This window comes from Bos grunniens, chromosome 2 (assembly GCF_055505025.1).
Source record: "Bos grunniens cultivar Pamir isolate PY7600 chromosome 2, Bosgru_T2T1.0, whole genome shotgun sequence".
In the NCBI taxonomy this organism is placed as follows: domain Eukaryota; kingdom Metazoa; phylum Chordata; class Mammalia; order Artiodactyla; family Bovidae; genus Bos; species Bos grunniens.
The window spans coordinates 29,183,050-29,205,440 of record NC_141166.1 but is presented as its reverse complement, the minus strand read 5'-3'; positions in this window follow the sequence as shown (position 1 = coordinate 29,205,440).

The following is a 22,391-nucleotide window of genomic DNA, read 5'->3' as shown; positions in this document are numbered from 1 at the left end:
CGGGGTTTGGCCCAGCTAAGTTTTTAGGTGCCCCCAACTGGTAATTGTCGCAGATGTTTAAGTTCACTAATTATATTGGTAAATTTTGAATATGGATTGTGATTAGATAACAATATTGTATTAATGTAGTTGATTTTCCTGAATTGGATAATTGCTGCTATGATTAGAGGAAAGAATGTCCTGGAACTTGAGAGATGCATGCTCAGGGAATTAGGGGTGAGGGATCATAATGTTGACACTTTATTTCAAACAGTTCAAGACACATTTATATATACATACATAAGGTGCATATTAGCACATGCATCAATACACATATATGGAGACAGATGAAGCAGATATGGCAATATGTTAGTGAAGGGCAGTGAAGGCTGAGTCTAAATGAAGAGGATATGGGAGTTCGGTTGTATTGTTTTTGCCACTTCTATGTTGGTCTGAAGTTCTTTGCAAATAAGTAGTTTAATTAGGAAGGGTTCGTGATGATAATGACAGCACCTGAGACTTTCACAGCTGGCTGGCCTGGCCCTGCCTTCCCCCCAGTGCTCCTTGGTGTCTTCCTCCTCCTCCTATTCCTTCTCACCCACTCTGCCCAGTGCATGTTCTTACTCTTTCACTCCCTGTCCCCACTGGTCTGCCTCATCTCAGTCAAGAGTTGTCAAACATGGGTTGAACATCAGTAGGTGCCTGGCACTGGCAGGGCCAGGGGCTGGAGACATTGTCCCCATCCTTGGGGAGCTACCGTCCAGCAGGAAGGACAGAAACGAAACAGAGAATCACCAAGGGCTGTAAAGGAGAAGTGCTGAAAATGTGTCATAGGATCTAATCCCTTTAGGGGCTTGGGGGAGCCCTCCTCGGGAAGTGGTATTTAAGCCCACAGCTATCGAGGGTGGGGATGAGCTTGGGAAAGAAAGGGTGGCAGAGGGACCAGTGTATGTACGTGGGGCTTGAGGGGCGTGTTGGAGGTGTGGAGAGAAGCCCAGCCCGGCTGGAGCAGAGTGGGGGCCATGGCAGAGGAGGTGGCAGAGGCAGGCAGACCACTTGGAGCATTTATTTTTCCTTCTGAGAGCCGGGGACAGCAGTAGATGGTAACATCATGATTAGCTTTGCATTTAAAAAAAAAAAAAATCCCTGTAGCTGCAGAGTAGAGAGTTGGGAAAAGCACATGTGTGGTAGGGAGAGAGGCTGCAGCAGTCCTACGTGGAGCAGTGACGCTCTCCTGGACCTCACAGAGCTGTGTCAACAGAGAGAACTGGGTGGATATCAGAGATATAGAGGAGGGCTTGGCGGCACTTGGTGATTGATTGGACAATCTCATTCCAATGTCCCTTTATGAAAAAATTTCTCTGTTCTTCCTTTTGGTTTATAAATCTGGTTGGAAAATACTGTGGTTTTTTGTTTTTTTGTTTTTTTTTTTCCAAAAAACATTTGCAAAGTTACCCCTTTACATGACATCGACTAATTGTCTTACCACGTGCGCCTGAGATGAATAAATATTCCTTGCACAGAGACAATGGTTTATCTGGTTAAGTAAAATCCTGATACTTAGGAAATGAAAGCTATGCATCTCATACATTCGAGAAACTAGAGAGGTGGGAGATAGAAATTAATGTAGTTTTAAAACAATCTATTGCACTTAAGAAATTGCACATTAGACTATAGGGTTTGTGTTGGAAGGTACAGATTTTGACAGGAAAGAGACCCTGTATGATGCAATCACCATTCTGACAAATAAATGCCATGGTACTTTTCCATGGCAAGGATGATTTACAATTATAGTCATACGTGGTTTTCTTTGATTTATGGCATCCTGTTAGCCATGGAATTACTTAGCGAAATCAGTTTGGCTTGATGTAAGATTTTTTTTTTCCTTGTCTAGAAAAAATTTTGGCCTGAAGAAAAGATGACATTAATTTAGGAATAGTGGAGTTATCATTGAGTTATCAAAATAAATCTGAGGACATAAATCAATTCTACTGCACGGAGAATGCTAAATCGATAAGTCCAGAAAGACTTATTGATTTCATGGCCATCACTCAAGCCTTCCTCAGTAGATTCCTCGGCCATAGGTTTAATTGAAATGATAATGTAGATAACTTTGGGTAAATCCATGAATCCTGACTTTGATATGAGGTTGTTTGAGGTAATGGAAATGATTTAGCCAGGCTGGCTTTCTCCTTCAGATTCAAGAGGTTCCAAGGACAACACATCTTCCTGTGTTCTGGAGCAGGTGATGTCTTAGCAGCTTGTTCGTTTGCTTTTTCTTTTTGCCTTGCCACGTGGCTTGTGGGATTTTAGTACTGCGACCAGGGATTGAACCTGGTCACAGCAATGAAAGCTCTGAATCCTAACCACTGGACCACCAGGGAATTTCCAACTCAGTTTTAAATCACTGCTTTTACATTTAATTTACAAATTTAATGCACAAATAAATTGATCACAGTGTTAGTTGCTCAGTTGTGTCTGACTGTTTGCGACCCCATGGACTGTAGCCTGCCAGGCTCTTCTGTCCATGGCATTTTCCAGGCAAGAATATTGGAGTGGGTAGCCATTCCCTTCTCCAGGTGATTTTCCTGACCCAGGGATCAAACCCAGGTTTCCTGCATTGCAGGCAGATTCTTTACCATCTGAGCTGCCAGGGAAGCCCGTATAACTGATCACAGTATTAAAGGGACATTAAAAAAACATTTGTAGCTAACACCCTGACATATCAGCAACTATTATGCTCAATTGTAGTATCTATTTCTGTGTCTTGTCTCTCTTATTTATAAGATTTGAGCCATTGAGGGCAAGAGTCTTTTATTTTAGTAACCCCTAGATCTTATTTAAAGGCATGAATATTGTTACATAGTTGTAATCAGAACAGTATCTGTTTGCTTTTGCTGCCTAATGAATAACCTCAACTTTAGTGGCTCAAAACAATGATCCTTTTATATTTCGCTCATTATTCTGTGGGTCAGATAGGTGGTTCTGTTCTTAGCTGGGACTGGATAGTTTAGAATGACTTCACTCATGTTTCTAGTCATTGATGATGACCTTGCGATGAAGGCCACCTATCTTATTATCCAGTAGGCAGTTCACATGATGGCAGGAAAGTTCCCATCAGCAAGGAGGGGAGTAATTGTCATGCACTTGTGCAAATACTATCAAGCTTTTGCTTGTGTCACATGTGCTAATAGTCCCTTGACCAAAGCCAGTTACATGCCAAGCCTGTATTTGAGAGGTGGAGAAATAGATTCTACGTCTTGATGAAGGGACCTACAAATATTGTGATCTTTTTTCAATATGCTGCAAAAAATATAAGTAAAATTGTATTTTATGCTTTTTCTCTTAACTATAGATGCTTCCTTTTGTTATACTTATTATTTTTAAAAAGCTAATATGTTGACTGCCATGTGCTAATTGCTTTAGAAACATAAAACATTTAACCTTCAGATAGCCCCAAAGATGAGCAAGACTATTATCCTTATGTTACTAATGAGGAAATGGAGGCTCAGAGACATCAAGCAACTCACTGAAGGTCACATAGCTAACAAGTAGGAAAGGAGAGATTGTAGCTCTGATTTCTTTGGCTTGAGAGCCTTACTTTTAGCAGGCTTTTCATGATGATTACCACTTCCTTCTTTATATTTAAACACTGATAATTTTTTGAAGTTATAGAAAATATCACCAGGAAAGGAGAGATTGTAGCTCTGATTTCTTTGGCTTGAGAGCCTTACTTTTAGCAGGCTTTTCATGATGATTACCACTTCCTTCTTTATATTTAAACACTGATAATTTTTTGAAGTTATAGAAAATATCCTAAATTGTGTACAAGACTGGCTTTCCACTCTCATGCCTTCCTTACCTAAGGGTGACTTGGGCTTTGTAGAAGAGCTGTGCAATCTCCCAAGTCCACAAATAGGACTCCTTCTGAATTAGAGTAAGTTTGATGTTTGTGTTTTCTTAGGCTTAGGCCATGGAGGTGAAGTGGTGGTAGATCTGTTAAGCTCTAAAATAAGGGTCTGGGCACCATCCTGAGTGATTGAATGGTGCCCAGGCAGGCAGAGTACTGCAGCGAGTCTTACCTAAGCACTAAAACAGGTTCAGGAACTTTTATGTTCTTACCTTCTCTTCCTGGATTAAGTATCTCCCAAATGATGTCATAGAATCATTCAGGTATTCTCTTGCCTTTTCCTGCCTGCCATCTTCTTGGGGTTGATCAGCTGACCATTGCTTCTTGGTGGACCCAAGCTAATCAGACTGTGTGTTGAAGAAGAAAAAGCCAGGCTCAAGAACCCCACCCCTTAAATGGGTGGGATTCAGGATAAAACAAAATAGTTATTTAGATATAAATGTTGGACTGGAAAGATCATGCATGCAGATTTACACAGACACTTAGGAGGAGCCTTCAGAGATGTCCAGAAGTTTGGTCAAGAGCTCAGAGGGGTTTCTCCACATCTTAACCACCATTTTAAGTAAGTGGGCCAAAAGTAGGCATAAAGGAAAAACCACATTCTTCCTGTGTTTCTCCTTTATTCTTATAATACTATTGCACTTACAAGACTTTTGACCCCAGATGTGTGGGTTTTCCACATTTAAAATATTTCTGTGGTAGAAGTTAGGCATCTTACCATCCAATTCAATCCTGACACCAACCAGAGTTATCGTGGACTCCATAAGTTAAGGTCTCAATCCCACAAGAACCTTGCTTCAGATGCCAATTGCAAATAGTAGGTCTCCAGGTTATCCACAACTTCTGTCTCACTGGTTACAACTTGGAGTTTCCTGTTATGCTCCTTCTTGGATTTGATCATTTGCTAGAGAAGAGCTCGCAGAACTTAGGGGAACACACATTTATAAGTTTACTATTTAATAAAGGATATAATAAAGGATACAGATAAATAATCAGATGAAGAGGTTCGTAGAGTGAGTTCTTGAAGGGTTCAGAGTGCAGGAGCTTCTGTCCTTGTGGAGCTGAGATGCACCATCCTCCTGGACATGTGAATGTGTTCACCTACCTGGAAGCTCTCTACACCCAGTACTTTTGGGATTTTTACAGAGGCTGTATCACATAGGAATGACCAGTCATTAACTCAATTTTCAGTCTCTTTTCCCCTCCTGGAGAGTACGGGTGGGGTGGGGGTAAAAGTTCCAATCTTCTAATCATTTGGTCTTTCTGGTGACCAGAAAGATTTGGTCTTTCTGATGACCAATCCCCTCTGCAGATCAGGGAGGGATTCAGGAGTTGCCTTATTAGAATAAAAGACATTTGCTATCACCCAGGAAATTCTGAGGGTTTAGAAGCTCCATGCCAGACACTGGGGACAGATACCAATGCTTATATATACATTTTTCTATTATTTCACAGTAAGCAACTTCCCTATACACATAAAACCTATATGCATGAATGTCTCAAATGCTCAGCCTCTCAAAAAGCCCAGCCCCCATGGGTATATTTTGGGTATACTTCAGAGGTGTATTGGTACTTGTTCATACCAGCTTGCTTGTCCTATAACTTATTATCAAATTGTCAGGAATTTTGCACCCATTATTAAAAATTAAATTATATACACTTACAATTAAATAAATTGTATCAAAGAAGTAAATCAGACCTCATCATTTACTATTTATTTTACATTTTACTGTTATCTATGCTGCTGAGGTTATTTATATCTATTTTATCAGTGTGGTGGAATTATATCATCATGTACTGCTTCTCATTTCTTCCCAGCAGCATTCATGGCATCATATTGGTAGCTTGGAATCAGTCATGGTGGGCTTATTTACACCCTGGAAATATGAAAATATGACAAACTAGGGCTTGATTTATTTTTGTTTCGTTGATTGCCTGCTGCTGCTAAGTTGCTTCAGTCGTGTCCGACTCTGTGCGACCCCATAGATGGTAGCCCACCAGGCTCCACCGTCCCTGGGATTCTCTAGGCAAGAACACTGGAGTGAGTTGCCATTCCTTCTCTAATGCATGAAAGTCAAAAGTTAAAGTGAAGTCGCTCAGTCGTGTCTGACTCTTCGTGATCCCGTGGACTGCAGCCTACCAGGCTCCTCCATCCATGGGATTTTCCAGGCAAGAGTACTGGAGTGGGGTGCCATTGCCTTCTCCGGTTGATTGCCTAGACTTAAGAAAATAATGGAGAAGAGCAAATAACGCATATTAAACTTAAAAGTGTGTACCTGTGGCATTGCGAATAGTCCAAAAAATGAAAGAAATTCTCATAGTATTTGATAGTAATATCTGATTCAGCAAGGACATCACCATGTTGTTGATGAGCAAGTGAAGTTCTGACATCCATATTAATCATTTTACTTTCTTTTTTCTTGTTGATGGGAAGGAAGCTATCAACCAACATTCATGTTATAACTATACTGGTTTGTCATTTGCAGTCATAGCTTGACTATGGATTCAGGGATTTGACAAAAGTCAAGAAAACACTGTGTGAGTCCATTGGCTATGTGGGATTTACAACAAAGGATGTTGTATAATTTATTATTTATTAATCAATGCTATATATCCTTTATATCAGTAAAATTTATATTAAATCTATAAACATAGTATAGCCATATATGCACACATTTTTTTCCCCTAGAGAGACATTGTTAAGCATTTACCATCACTTCATCAGCAAATTCCCACCATTCTCTTACTGGTTACTTATGAGAAATTGGGGGATTTTCCTCTTCAGTCTGTATGCTTGAAAACACCATCTTTCTTCTTATTCTTGGCTCACTCAGTCACAGGGAGCCCTGCAAATCATCAAATTTAGCCTGCAGAGGAAGTCTAAAGGACCAAAATTATTTCCCTACAATCTGAATCCTTTTCTACAAAGAAAGTTCCAAAAAAGTTTCCTACCAATAAAGAGTTGGCAGTTCTTGGGTCTTTTGTAGGCAAATATCTTGTTCATCACAAAGCAGCACTTTAGGGTTTTTGTATGTGCATGAATCAAATAACAATGAAAACAAGTATTTGTATGTTTTATCAGTATATCAAATATATTTTTTCACAAAAGCCTATCCACATTTATCAGCTCATTTCATACTTCTCAAGTTTTCTCTATTTTCTTTTTAAAGAAATTCTAGTATTTCATATATTTACTTACAATGCTCACCATTATAGTATTACATGTAGTTTTGATGAAACAAATATTCAACACATCCGTGAATTTCTCTGTTTCTAGCGATTCACATGCAGCTGGAGAAGGGGAATATTTATCACGGCTTTAGAGGCTAGCTAGCTCATTCCTCTCCACGATGTTATTGCCTCTCAGACATGGTATTAAAGGAGTTTACTTGCTATTTCCTACACTTTTATACCAAATCTGCAGTGAATTCAGGACAGGAAACAAAACCCCTTAAGGGGATATTAATAGTTCTAGTGGAAAGAGTAATCCCACTTGCCAAAAGTAAGTATGATGTAGTTGACTTTGAATCTATTTCTCTCTTGGGGTATCGGGTGGAGAAGCATATTGGGAATGCTAGGGGGAGGAGAGAGGAGCAAGGAGCTCCCTCAATGATTGTAGAGAGAGTTCTTGACTAAATATGGTACCTGTTTTAGTTTTCATCGTGATGGAGGAAAACACCATCCAACTCCTCTTCTTTGTTGTTGTCATCAGCATCATAGCATGTAAGGTTTGCTCTGGAAAATTCTGCATGGAATAAATTACGAATTTATTCAAAATTAGGTAGCGACTCATTTGTAATAGTTCCTGCCTGTTAACAACAATTAGACAAGGTCTCTGTAGCACTTAGGGTGCTGGAAGTTTGGCTAGTAGCCAGTTAACATGATTGATTTTCAGAGCTACTCAGGATGTCTCAGGTCTGAAAAATGGGCATTTGGGACTACCAGAACTGATTTGATGCTCTCTGATGATCAAACTAAATCAGATTGCTATCAGATCTTAACTTTATGCTGCGTGAGCTTGGACTGTCTACAATAGCATCCTTGGCAAGCCTGAGAATGAAAAGATTCAATTTCAAAAGTGAACACAGAGAACAAGAATAGTTCAGAGGACAGCTTACACTAGAACAAACCCCAGCTAATTAGGAGTAACCAGTACAGCTGAAGGTGGCAGAACTGAAGTAGTATTTTACACAGCAAAGAGAAACAGATATATTTTTTTCACCAAGATTTGGTTTTTTTCTCTTAGGTTATTGATTACCTTTGTGAAGGAGAGAATATTGACATGTGCAGAAGACCGGAACGAGTTGAAATAGTTTTAGATAGAGTATCTTTGGCAGGTCTTCGTGTTCTGATTTAAGTGGGAACCACTGTGAGTTCTGAAATAGCTTCTATAACCAGTTTCATCACAGACCTAATCATCCAAATCGTCATTCTCTGTAATTTGACTGAAAGGCAGTGGGACAGCAAAAGCTTCAATTCTTGAAAAGGATTTAGCAGCCAGCCAGCTTATGCTTATTAGCGACGCTTTTACACCATCTCCTCCCCTGTCTCTTTACTCCAACCACGACTAAATAAATCCAGAGGCTTGAATCAAAGAACAGAGTGGGGAGGGTCAGGAGAGAGGATCTGAACAGACTCTTGGAGAAAAATAGTTCAGTTAAAAAAAAGTATTAAACAAGGCTTTACTATCCTGCAGAAGTGCCAGTCTCAAATACTGAGAACTCGAAGATAACTCATTTTTTTTTTTCAGAGAACAGGCAAGAACATACCCTCAGGCCAGATTCGAGTGGTAAGAATCCAACGCTTCACATGACCTGGATCCTGGAAGCTCTTCTCCACTGTGTGACCTTTGAGACTCAACCTCGATGAGCCTTAGTCCCTGGTTTGCGTCTGTGTTTGCTTTCAACCCTTTACACTTTTTACCCCATGGTAAACCTTTCCAGTTTTAGGATTAAGATCCTTTCAAGACTTTGCTTTCACACTGGGTTCTCTTTTAATTTTTATGCTTTCAATTTTTAGCAAACATCATTTAGAAACTATATTGGGGATATCCGGGAAGGCTAGATGTTTTTGTAAGGAAATGTAAGAAAAGTACCGTCCTTCAGTTAAACTTACTTTATCACAAACCAGTCCTCATTTTGATTATGTATGCCAAGGCGCTGAATTAAAAAGCAAACACATACAAACTAGTGTAAACATGTGACCAAGTGTCTGCTTCTCCCCTTGAGTATTCTAGACATATATTACAGGTTGAGTTCCTCTAACATATTATTTTTGCTTATGTCTGTGTTAACTGTGGCCCTCCTTTTGTCTTCACCATTTTCCTTTCACCTTTGCACTGTCTCCTGTGACTGCTCAGTTCAGTTCAGTTCAGTCTCTCAGTCGTGTCCGACTCTTTGTGATCCCATGAACCACAGCATGCCAGGCCTCCCTGTCCATCAACAACTCCTGGAGTTTACTCAAACTCATCTCCATTGAGTCGGTGATGCCATCCAACCATCTCATCCTCTGTCGTCCCCTTCTCCTCCTGCCCTCAACCCTTCCCAGCATCAGGGTCTTTTCAAATGAGTGAGCTCTTCGCATTAGGTGGCCAAAGTATTGGAGTTTCAGCTTCAATATCAGTCCTTCCAATGAACACCCAGGACTGATCTCCTTTAGGATGGACTAGTTGGATCTCCTTGCTGTCCAAGGGACTCTCAAGAGTGTTCTCCAACATCACAGTTCAAAAGAATCAATTCTTCTGTGTTCAGCTTTCTTTATAGTCCAACTCTTACATCCATACATGACCACTGGAAAAACCATAGCCTTGACTAGACGGACCTTTGTTGGCAAAGTAATGTCTGCTTTTGAATATGCTGTCTAGGTTGGTCATAACTTTCCTTCCAAGGAGTAAGCATCTTTTAATTTCATGGCTGCAATCACGATCTTCAGCGGCAGCCGAGAGGAGCTACCCCATGTCCAAGGTAAGGAGCAGCGGCTGAGCTTTGCTGGAGCAGCTGTGAAGAGATACCTCACATCCAAGTAAAACAGTAGGCACTGAGAGAGGGCATCGGAGGGCAGACAGACTGAAACCACAGTCACAGACAACTAGCCAATCTGATCACTGGGACTGCTACTGATGGCAAAAACTTGGATCCTATGCACTGGTGCCAAATTAACTCTTGGAGACAGAGTTTTGGGTGGAGTAGAAAAGAGTAGCTGTATTGCTTGGCCTTGCAAAGGGGAACACAGCAGGCTAATACCCTCAAAACCCTGTGTCCCAGTCCTGGGGATAGTTTGGTAAGGAGCTTTATGGCAATGGTGCAGGCGTGGAGTTGCCCATAAGGATCAGGGTGTGTGGGCAGGGCCTATGTTCTTTTAACCTGGCCTCAGATGGTCTCCTGATGTTCTTCAGCTTATCAAGCTGTGACCTTTTTTTCTGGAATGAAAACTGCTTCATCAAGTATTTAGCATCTTCCCTTTGTTGGGAGTTTTAGTTCTGCAGAAGAGTTCAAAGATATTGCTATGTGTATTCCTTGAGGCAGAACCTGGACCTGCCCCAAGGCTGCACTATTGTTTTTTGACTGCTCTTTCCTCATCTCTGCATCCCTTCCCTTCCTTGATTAGCAACTGCTTGGAATGGCCATGGAGGCTGAAACCTATTCCTTACAAACAAGAAAGGGGGAACACAGAAAGATTCCTGCCCAAGAGCCCCACAGGGTCCTATTCCATTTCACCAGCACTTCTTACCATCTTCACCCTGAGAAATGGAATATTTCCTGTCTTATCAGTAAACAAGGATGTCGTAGTCAGCAGTAATTACAGCCCCCTAATCTGAGCTGGTGAGCCTTAAGGGCACTCAGGAAGAAGAATACCTGCCATTTGGCAGCCACCAGACTGCAGTCACTTCCTATGGTGAGCCCCAGGGAAGCTCAGGATGTGAAAAACATAGGATACTGGCCCCATAGCTGAGCTGCATTTGAGAGGAATGATTTCAGGGAGCCCAGACTCTTGCATCTTCCCACACATAGAAAAGTGCTAAATTCCTTAACTTGGGACGTCTGGTTTTCTTTAACTAATGATAATCTTTTGATGTTCAGATTACCTGTCCTTTGTTGCAAAACTTCTATTTTACCTGGCTCCTCCCTGGAGCAGTTCTGTCAGGGTTACTTGAGGTGCTGTCTTCCGGGCTTGAAGTCCTAAAAATTTCAACTAAATAAAACATAACTCTCAACTTTTAGGTTGTGAATATTTTTTTAGTCAACAACCCTCTGCTGGAAACTGGAAATTTATCAGTGAACCCCCACTGTGGTAGTTTTGTGGTAATAAGGGGAGAGAGAAGATGACTAAATGGAACATTTAACAACTATCCTTTTTTCCACTCCCCTCAGGAGGTCCTGGAATGAGAACCTTAGAACAGAGATGGCAGAAGGCATTTCAGGACAGACAAGGGAAGGCAGGATGCTGCAGAGAGCAGGCTGCCTTATTCACAGTTTGCCTGGACCTGGCTCGGTTAGCTATCATCCCATAACTAGAAGAAGACCTTTCAAAAAGACTTTGACTTCCAACATCTGGTTAAGCCACATCATAATGAAAAGAGAGTCTGGTTGATGAGGTTGGCCTAAGCCCCACATTTTTCTCTGTTAGTTCTCTTTCTGCTCTGTCTTTGTAAAATCTCTTTGAGGGTGTTGAAGCACCTAGTGACAGATGTGGAGATTTAACAAGTTTTAGGTCCCTTGATTTTCTTGGTGGGCTATAGAGACTCATCTGCTGTCACTCATCTGATCCAACCTGTCTTCAGATCATGTTGAAATTCCTTTTTGTCACATCCCACAGAACATGACAAACAGGCAGATTAGCCTGATTGTTGAGGCCCATCAGCTCTATGCTCTTAGTTAAATGATACCCAGCACGGATCATGAAGCAGAGCTTTGCAGGGTTAGCTGGGTGTGTAATTACAATGACTTCATTTAATAAACTTGCCATCACTGTCTTAATCCTCAGTCAAGTAAAAGCATGAAAATCCTTGTTAGCCATGATTAGGTGACACTGATGGTTAACAACATTTTCTCATCTCACCAGATTCATTTTTATTAAAACTCTTAACTTGGTTAAAGTGTTTTTTTTTTTCCCCAAAAGGATCACCTGATTGTTGGTGACTTTGTGGGTTTTCATGATGAAGGTGTGTTATAAATAAGTTTAGCTTGGTTTTGCATTTGGGTTCTTGCTGGGATCTATTTCCTATATGGTTTCTAACCCTCTAGCCTCCCTTCCTGTCTTATCTGTACTTGGGTCCTGCCCATCAGACTGGCTAGGTATTCTTCAAGCACATGTTCATTCTACTAAAGGTGAAGAATATTCTGCAATGGGGTTAGTATCAGGAATGGTTTTGTCTCCTCTCTCATCAGAGTCTGGAGTAGAACTGGGCTGCGTTCTTGGCAGTGCCCAGGGTTCTGGTTAGATGGGCAGATTCTGACCTGACTTACCTTCTTTCTCCCACCTGTTTCCTCCTGGGAGTGCTGCCCGGGTACCCACTGCCCCCATACCTAACAGCACCAGGTGTGCATGGATATTTGAGGGGTGAAAGAATAAGGGGCTGAGGGTCCCAGATTCCAAATAAACAACCATTGTCTGTCTTTTCCTGAGAGTTGTGTTCACCTGGGTCTTGGGGGAAGCAGACCTGGAGACAGCATTAAACCTGCAAGGATTTTATTAGGGACAATGCCTACACAAGAGAAAATGGGGGAGAGCTGTCCAGCTGTGATGGAAGTCTGAGCTGAGTAGAGGAGGAGGGAAGGTTGGTGGCAACATCCTAGACTGCTGCTAAGGAAGAGGAAGGTTTAGCCAGCTTCCTGGAGAATCTTAGAACCCAAATGCAAAACCAAGCTAAACTTATTTATAACACACCTTCATCATGAAAACCCACAAAGTCACCAGCCACCAGCCTGGTTATGGACCTGCTGTGCTCAGCCATGGACCAGGAGCAGTTCATGGGAACGGTGGCCTCAGCTTAAAGGTGGCTCTAGCTTTCTGAGTGTGGACCCTGGGGCCCTTGGTTAATCATGGGGCATGTGGAAGTCTGTGAGAGGCCCTCACAGGGTCAATGGTCAGAGTTGAGCCTCCTGTGGAGCTGTGGAGGCATCCTGTCTGGGGGACACTCTCCCGTGTCCCCTGAGCTTCACTGCTGGGCCTAGTTGCCCATGAGGCCATCTGCTGCGCAGGGCTTAGTTCCCCACATCTTCCTGCCATCTGAGACACCACGTTGACTCTGCCAGTGAGAGACGGGGAGTGGAGAGAGGGCCATGGTATCAGAGTGAGACGGCAGAGGGCCTCAGCCTCAGGTGCTATACTGAGGAGCTCATAAGCCACCCTGAGGGCAGCGGGGAGCTGCTGGAGGGTTTCAGCATGGTGAGCAGTATGGTTGGTTTTGTGAACGTCGACCCTAGCAGGCAGAGGAATTGCTTGGGGAAGGAAGTGGCAGAGAGGTGAAGCAAGCAGAGAGACTAGCTAGGAAGATGCTGCAGCTACTTGGTGGGAAGGACAAAACATGGAATGAAACACCTCTATGATATCATCTCCTCCATCTGTAACTACCAGCTACTTCACGAGGGCCGTGTCCTTCCTTGGCCCTTCCACCCTGGCTGCTATGCTAGGAGATCCTTTCTGGAGAGCTCCACCTAGGACTGGTGTGCATGGGTGCTAAGTCTCTTCAGTTGTGTTTGACTCTTTGTGACTCTATGGAACTGCCGGGAACCTCTGTCTATGGGATTCTTCAGGCAGGAATTCTAGATTGGGTTGCCATGTCTTCCTCCAGGGCATCTTCCCAACCCATGTCTCCTGCGTCTCCTGTATTGCAAGTGGGTTCTTTACCACTAGCACCACCAGGGAAGCCCCAGGACAGGTCAGTACCCTAATATTAATAACTACTTTCTCATGACCCTTCCCCTGGCACCAGCTAAACAATTTGGAATAAGAGTTTTCATTAAGATCAACTTTATTTAGCTGTGGTTATTTAGCCTCTTGATATCTGGGGAGGAAACTCAGCCCTCTGGCTTCTGCTGTGGGAGCAGTGATACTTGAGTGAAGCTCTTAGGCCTGATCCATGTCAAATTTCACGCGTGATTCCTTGCTGGCAGGAAGTCAGTGCTTCATGCGTTGCTTTGATCTTCATGTTCACTGTAGTTATATTCCCGTTTTTCTGCTGTGTAACTTTTTCTCATTGTTTCTTCCTGCTTTCTTTACAGGAGTTCTCTGTGAAAGGCAAGGCCTCACTTATTCTCAGTGGTCTCAGATGATCCCTTCTTGAGAATGGTGTGTTTTACTTGACCACACATATATCTTCTATTAATATTTCATGGTTCTACACCCTGCCTGGTTTTTTTCCTAGGTTTTTCCCCTTTTGTCTTAATACATTCACATCCCAGGCTTATCAGAAGAGGGCACTCTCTATGGATGGTGGAACTCCTGGGGTTCCCACTTCTAACTATCGTCTCTGGAAATTTGTGGCCCTCTTGGTGGGCTGTTTACTGCTGTCTAGCACACTAGGTCCTGGGCTCTGTTCCCTAAATACCAGGAAAAGACACAGATTTTCCCCTAAAGCACAACTGAGACCAGATTGGTATGTGATTCAGACATAACTGCAGTTAATTGGGGACAATGAAGGGACAAACGCAGAGAGTCACTTACCATGTGCAGCCAGCTCTGGCTGCAGCTGGAGCAGCTGTCTCGGGTCCCTTCCTTTGCATGCCCCAACTGGTGGCCCTAGTCAAATGTAACATCCCCATCCCATAACCAGGAGCACCCTCAGAATCTCTGCATTACTAAGAAAGAGTCCAGTATCGGAGGGCCAGGTCCACCAAGAGGAAGGATGTTGCTGCCTCTTATCTCAAGTCTACCTACTGAGTTTGAATGTCCTGTTCCAGGATCTTTGGCTTCGTGAAGGGTCTGTCCTTTAAAATAGACCCTGCACTGCCGCTCACAGCAGTGTAGCCTCACACCACGTTCAGACAAAGGAATCTAATCAGAACACAATTGCCCAGTGACCTCCTGTATCAACCTTTGCAGGAGACCTTTCAACCATGACATCATGGTCTGCTGTTCTGTCCCTCATGGTGCTTACCCTTCAGCCTAAGTCACGGTTAAATGCAGATTGCTGGGGTTTTGCTTCTAGCAATTCTGTTTCAGTAGGTCTGAGCTACTCCACTGATGAGCCTCATACAGCTTAAACCCACAGTTTGGTTTCTCTAAGCAATGTCTGGCTCTGTACTTGCATTTAGCAATATGGGCTCAACTGTGCATGGAATTCAGCTTCCAAGGAGAAAAGTAAGAGCCAAGGTCAGGTGTGAAGTACAGCTGCAAATTAGAAAAATAGACTTTGGTGCCTGGACCCAAATTCAGAACACTGGGGGCAGATCTTGCTACCTGTTTATAATCACCTCTTGGGTATCATATTTTCCATTTGGACTCTAGATGTTAAAGTCCACAGCCTGTCAAAGAAATTTTTAATAGGGAGAAAAGAGAGTTGGAAAAGAGTGACTTGGGAAAACAAAGGTGATATCTAAGCTTTAGGATTTTGCTCCAAATATGATATTTTCTGCACTGAAAAGAACTCCTCTTTTTTTGGGTTGGATTGAATTTATTTGGTATAAACACACATCCTTTAAATACCAGTGTGTTTTTATGTTCAAATACTCTGCATGAAAGACCAATGATTATTATGCACAGCAGTGAACAACATTGTAATCTCTATAATGCAATAAATTAATTAGTAAACTGTTACCAATTTTAAACAATACTAATACGTCCCATAGTTGGCATGAATATAAATCTACTGAAATAAAAATTTACTGTTTTCAAATGGGCATTTTAAAATGAAAAGCAAATTGCTTTATGTAGAACATTTACTTAATTGTATATGCTCTAGTGGGCTCTTACCTGAATTATTTGGCATGTGAAAAAAAGGAAGTAGGTTCTAAGCTGAGAAAAAAAGAATAATAGGGGGGTTTTCTATAATAATTTTCAAGGTTTTCATGGAGAAGTTTCACGTTTTACCCTACATCTACTACTGTTGTTGTTGTTCAGTCACTCAGTCGTGTCCAACTCTTTGTGACCCCATGGACTGCAGCATGCCAGACTTCCCTGTCATTCGTCATCTCCCGGAGTTTGCTCAAACCCATGTCCAGTGAGTCAGTGATGCCATCCAACCATCTCATCCCTTGTTGTCCCCTTCTCCTCATGCCATCAATCTTTCCCAGCATCAGGGTCTTTTCCAATAAGTTGGCTTTTAGCATAGGGGGCCAAGTATTGGAGCTTCAGCATCAGTCCTTCCAATGAATATTCAGGGTCAATTTCCTTTAGGATTGACTGGTTTGCTCTCCTTGCAATCCAAGGGACTCTCAAGAGTCTTCTCTAGCATCACTGTACAGAGAATTAAAAAAAAAAAGTACACCATATACCCAATAGTATGCTCTACTGAAGATTAAATCTGTGTTTTCCCCCTGTTCTAGCAAGAGAGGGTGAAAAAGATGCCTTGTTTGTTTTACAAAGAATGCATCTTTGAATCACTGAAAATACCTCCTATGCCATCCATATGAAGAGATCTGGAACTCCTGTAGATATACTGAGAACAGGGATAGTCCTGTTTTCTGGAAAAGGGGGGTGTGACTTCACATCTGGAACCAGTGTCTGGGAGGAGAAATGAAGACTGTTCTGGGAGGAGGCTTGGAGAGAAGGTGCCTGGGGATCTGGGTTCATGAGGTGGTGAAAGCTGAGCTCAGTTCTTTCCTGAATTCTAGGGCTGGCTTTTGGTAGGAGAAGTAGGTGAGGATGGAGGCAGAGGGAGTGCTGTGAAGATGGGCATCCTGCCACCTGGCACCATGTTCTTGGCTTCTCCCTCCTGCCTGCTTGGGCTGTCCTCCCAGGGTTCTCCCAGGTGTCCCTGCAGACAGTGATACCCACTAATCCAGTGAGGGAGTGTAGCCCGAGGGCCTATACTTTGGAGAGAGGATGAAAGCGTCCTCAGGGGAAATATGTGTGAGTCTGAAAGGCTAGTCATCTCCCTTACATAAGTCTTCATTGTGAGGCAGGGTTTTCTGACAATGATGGAAATTAGTCCTTTGAAAAAAAGATCAAGTGGGCTTTCCTAGGAGCCTTTGACCTAAGAAAGTGTCATCTGTTTGGGATGGATTTTGTGTGGTCTTGCCTAGTGGGGAATGGGGTACAGGGGATGTGCGAGGGGGTATAGGAGAGGAAGGGCAGTCAAGGAAACCAAAGCAAGTTTACTTCTCACATTGGGATTATCTGCCTACTCATCTGCTGATATTGGGATGGGTCCCATCATTGTTCCTGCTTCTCCTGGTTTGCTCCAACTCCCCCAGGGCATATTCAAAAATATCTAAATCAGGTGCATTATCCTTTAAGCTTGGTTTCATAAGAATAAATTGCTGGAAAAATATATGCAGTGATGTGTCTCTTTTTATCCTACTGAGAAAGGAATCTTTGTAGTACTTTCTCTTGTGAATAGAACTCAATAGTTCTCCTTTGTGTAGTAAAATGGTATATAGTCATGCTCGATCATGGTATTGCATGTAATTACAAGCCTGTTGAGTTCAGCATTTAAGCCCAGTTTGGGAGATGTGGAGCTCAGCTTTTTTCAATCACACAGAATAAGACCTGGCTTTCAGGTCTTTTGTATAAAGCTGCTGCTAGCTGGTTCATACCCATGTCATACCTGCTGTCAAAATAGTTTGACTATTGCCTCTTACTTATCTTTCTGTTTTTTCAGGTTGGCTGCATCACCAAGCTGTAAGTCAAGATGTCTTATACAGCCTTGACTGTAAGTGCCAGCTGACACATCTAAAATTTATGGGTAACTGATGAAGTGCAATGGATTTATAAGGAGCTATCTCCAGGCTTCATCCATCAGATAAGACAACTGGGTACTGTTGAAATAATTGTTTTATTTACAGTTCATTAAACTTCCAGTGGGCAGAATTCAAAACCAGGGTTGACCATACCTGGTTCCCTAGGCTCAATAACATCCCTTACCTGTGATGGTGTCTCCCTGGGGTCCAGTGTAGTACACATGCTCATCTGGTCCAAATATATCCTGGCTGACTCTGTGATGGGTTAGCTTGCTAGGTTTTTCACGTAGGGATGTGCTTTCATGTAAGAGTGTTTTCCAACTTGGATTTTTGGATCCCTTCACCCAACGTACAGCAAAGCCAATCTATTGAAACCAGCTTGTGGTGAAGGAAACCAGCTTGTGCTTGCAGGGTGCCAAGCAAGGAGAATAGGCAGTTAGTACTCAAAAGACAAACTCCCCTATAGCCTTCAGGAAAGGGTTTTTAAAGGCAGCATTAGGGGTGTGGGTTGCAGGATGCCTGATCGGCTCATGGACATTGATGGTGGTGATGGAAGTCAACACCATCAACCTTCTGGTCCCAGCTGGTCTGGGGTCTACGTACCTGTGGTCATCAGTTTCCATCTGATGGGAGTCCGGTTTCTGTAAACTACTTAGAATGTACATCAGACATGTTCGCTGTGTCCTTCAGGGAGAAACTAAAAGTTTTCTGTCTCTGCTATGGCTGATCTATTGTTTAAATTGTCACCAGTTTCCTGGCCGAGCAGCTACTCTTTGTTCCTATGTGCTCACATTTTTCTAACCATTAACTCCTGAGATAACCTTTTGAGACTCAGGAGAGGCCTGAAGTGTACTGCTCAACTTCAAGAGGATAAAAGTTGTTTTCTTGGTTCCCCTGGAGTTCTTGATTCTGAATCTTGAACCCTACACTGAATTTCTGCTACTTTGCCTAGAAAGAGCTGAGAATTAGGAAGATGGGAAAAGATAAAATGCTTAGGAATTTATGTTACGGCAGTGACATTGGAGATTGAATTTCTCTTGTTCAGTTTTCCCAGGCAGTTGTAAACTCTTTTTGTCTAAGTTAAGTCAGTCGTATGTTGTAGACCTGTCCTGTCCTACTATTCCAGACATGTAATTATGACTTAAAATAGTAATAAGTAGGATAATAGCTGTCAAGTAGTAGAGCAATGGCCATGTGCCAAACCCAGGGCTAGTGGTTTCACATACATTATTTCATTTAATTTTTAGAATAACAACCCTGTAAGTAGGAATTATTTCCTACCTCTTGTGGATAAATAAGCTGAGACTCTGAGAGTTAGTAACTTTCCCAAGTTTCCTTAGCCAAACTCTGCCCAACACCAAAGCCAGGAGCCCATCCTTGCCACTGTGTGGCCTTCCAGGGAAACCCAATGATTCCATCTGGCCAATGCATTTTTAAAAATGAGATGTGGCTAAGTGTTTCACGTGCTCCAACTTTGTATGCGAAGTTCCTATTTCTTTTAACATTCCACTGCTCACTCCTCCAGTCAAGGTTATCTTGGACGCAGAAAGTTCTTCAAATATTCAGACCACCTGTCGCCCACGGAACGTTCTGAACCTTGACAGTCTCTGAAGTGTTTCTCCCCTTGCATGAAAACAGCTCTATCTGGCTTATAATTAGAAGTGAAATAATTTTTAAATGGCTTCCACACGGCTCAGCTTTCAAAGAGGTTCCAGTTACATGTAACTTCACATAAACAGATAATCAGAAACCAGAGGCAGAGAGCACAGTTCCTGGCTCCTAATTGGCATGAAGCAGGGACATCTGCTCTGCATGAAGCCTGGGTCAGGTCGGCCCTCTCATCTGTGACCTCCTGCGGTTGTGAGGGGCTTGCCCTGGATTGCATAAAGACTTCACAGGGGCATTGAAAAATGGGATGGAATCAACTTGAACAGAAAACCTAATTGGTTTGAATCCTTCCTTAACCACTGTTAATTATTTTGGGATTGAATGTCCATCTTATAAAACAGATGCTTTTCTTCCAGAGGTGGAATTTCTTGCTTTGGTCGCAAGTCCAAACAAGTTAACTTAAAAGGCTCCGTTATAAATGAATCTGACATGATTCTACTCCCTTCCTATTTAAGATGAATTTTGTGGATTGGAGGATGTGAAACACCACATATTCAGCAAGTGTTGTTTCAATTTTCCCCTCCATTTCTTCAATACCCCTGCTCCTAGCCTTTATTATTACTTCAATTTTTAAATTCCAAAACTGGATGGAGGTTGTGGGATTGGGAAAGCTATCTAACCTACAGGGCTTGGGTCTGAGATTTCTCTTGAAGCTGGTTTTCCAGAAGACCGATTGTTCCCAAGGTACCTAGAACGGAAGAGTCCTAATTCACCTTGTGTGCTCAGTTGCTTAGTTGTGTCTGACTCTATGCAACTCCCTGGATTGTAGTCCAGCAGGCTCCTCTGTCCATGGAATTTCCCAGCCAAGAATACTGGAGTGGGTTGCCATTTCTTACTCCAGGGGATCTTCCTGACCCATGGATTGAACCTGTGTCTCTTGCGTCTCCTGCATTGGCAAGCAGATTCTTTACCACTGTGCTAAGTGGGAATTCCAGTAATTCACCTTACTCCAGAAATTTCTGAACTTCTGGCAAGGATGCTAAAAGCTGAAGGCTCCCCTGAATGAGGTCTATGGGAATAACATGTGCTTTCGAGTGAGGCAGAGGGAGATTTATTTTAGAACTTTGTTCCAAGGTTCTAGGACCAACACCCCACCTGCTCACACCATTGGTCTTTCCTTAGCAAGTCTAAATCCTATGCAGTCTTTGTATGATGGTTTGGAGCCATACCTTTTCCATAGATTCTTTCTACCAAGTCTGATCTTCATTGATTTAAGTATCTAACAGTATTAATTATCTAAATAACAATCTAATCTTGGAATGAGTAAGCTACTCATGTAAAGTATTGGCCTAGATGTACTTTGTCAGGCTGCGAAGATGAACCAGATTTAAATCCTTCGTCGAAGAGTTTACAGTCTACCAGGAGAGAAGTCAAGTATAGCTGGGAAGGGGGAGGGATACAAATAAGCAAGACGTTACTCTACAGTGTCTTAAGGTAGAAAGCAGTACAGTGCAATGAAAGATATGAGGAAATGCCGCACAAGACCCCTTTCTCTGAGGGGCAGAGAACCTCTGAAAAGGTTTTCTCTGCAGTAGTTTGAAGAGTCTTTGAGATACACAATGTTCATTTGCTCCAGAAGAAATCTACCTTGGATTTTTATTACTATTTATTTCCTAGTTTCTGGGAAAAGGGCCTTCATGGAAGATGTTGATGGTAGGTTTAAAATGGGGTGGGGACTTGGTGAGCCCTAACCCCAGCAGTGAAAGTGAAAGGCATACATTCAGGATGGCTTCCAGCTCAAGAAGATGTATGAACCAGGGAGCAGGACCGCAGTAGAGGAGGCTTGCGAGTGTTCTTAAGCTGGTGACCTGTCTTGCATGTATGGTATCTGTTACCACCACCTTCCCAATGTTGCTTTCTAGGGATTTAAGGGATCTTACTGGGATGGCCATGTGTCAGGCTAAAATGGAGGGCTCTTTCATTAAGGGGAAAAGGGAGAAGGCGTGCAGGGGAAGGCAGTTAACTGGTAGACTCTGTCTCAGAGTCTGCATTCAAGTAGTAGCAAAGAGAGTGGAGAGGAAGGGGAGAATGTGTGAGACACTCAGTGACATAGTGATTGGGTTAGACAGCTGTTTAGAAATGGCATGACAATATTGAGAGAGATTTGGAGCCTGGGTAGAGTGAAGTGGTGGGAACCATAGTTAATATGTATCAGGCATGATTCTAAGTCCTTTCATGTGGATTTTACATTGATTCCTCAAAACAGCCCTATGAAATAGGTCTTAGTGTTATACTATTATTATTATTTTTTAAAATGTTTCCCATCACATTCTTTCAAAATCACATAATTCAAATTCATATGTCACAGATATTTCTCATAAAGTGATAGATTCTAGTATTATTATCACTATTTAACTGATGAAGAAAGGGGGACCCGAGGAGGGTAAGTTGCTTGCCCAAAGTGATTCAGTGAGTAGGAGAACCAGAATTTGAACCCAAGCAGGTGATTCCAGAACCTATGCCTTAAGCAATACGCTGTGGTGGCAAAGACTAGAGAGAGGAGACACAGGAATATTCCTATGCTCACACCCCATCTTTTCTTCACAACATTCCTCCATTCCCTTGAGTATATTTCACTTTGGTAGTGCTCTGTGGTAGATGGTAGCTGATGTTTACACGTGGACTTGAAAGAGCACTGGATATTCTGACAACCTTTCCTTTGTTTTGATCATTGAGAATTTTGAACCTTGGCCTGAGGGGGGCGCTGAGTACTGGCAATACCTTGAGGGGCCTGAGGGTGATTCTGGGGACTGCATCTCAGGAGATTTCCCAGTCAGTCTGGAAGCAGACTGCCCAGAGCCCATGTTACCAGGTCCAAATGGGGCAAGAAATGAAGGAAAAGCCAAGAAAGAAATGGTAGGGCCCAGAGCTTGGGGAACTCGTGTTTGGGGAAGCTTGGATGGGGCGTCAGGAAGGTGGGATCTGGACAGATTCAGAACAGGAAGTTCTTAGCATGGTTTCTTGGGACAGTGGGCCGCTTTGTGCTCCAAGGG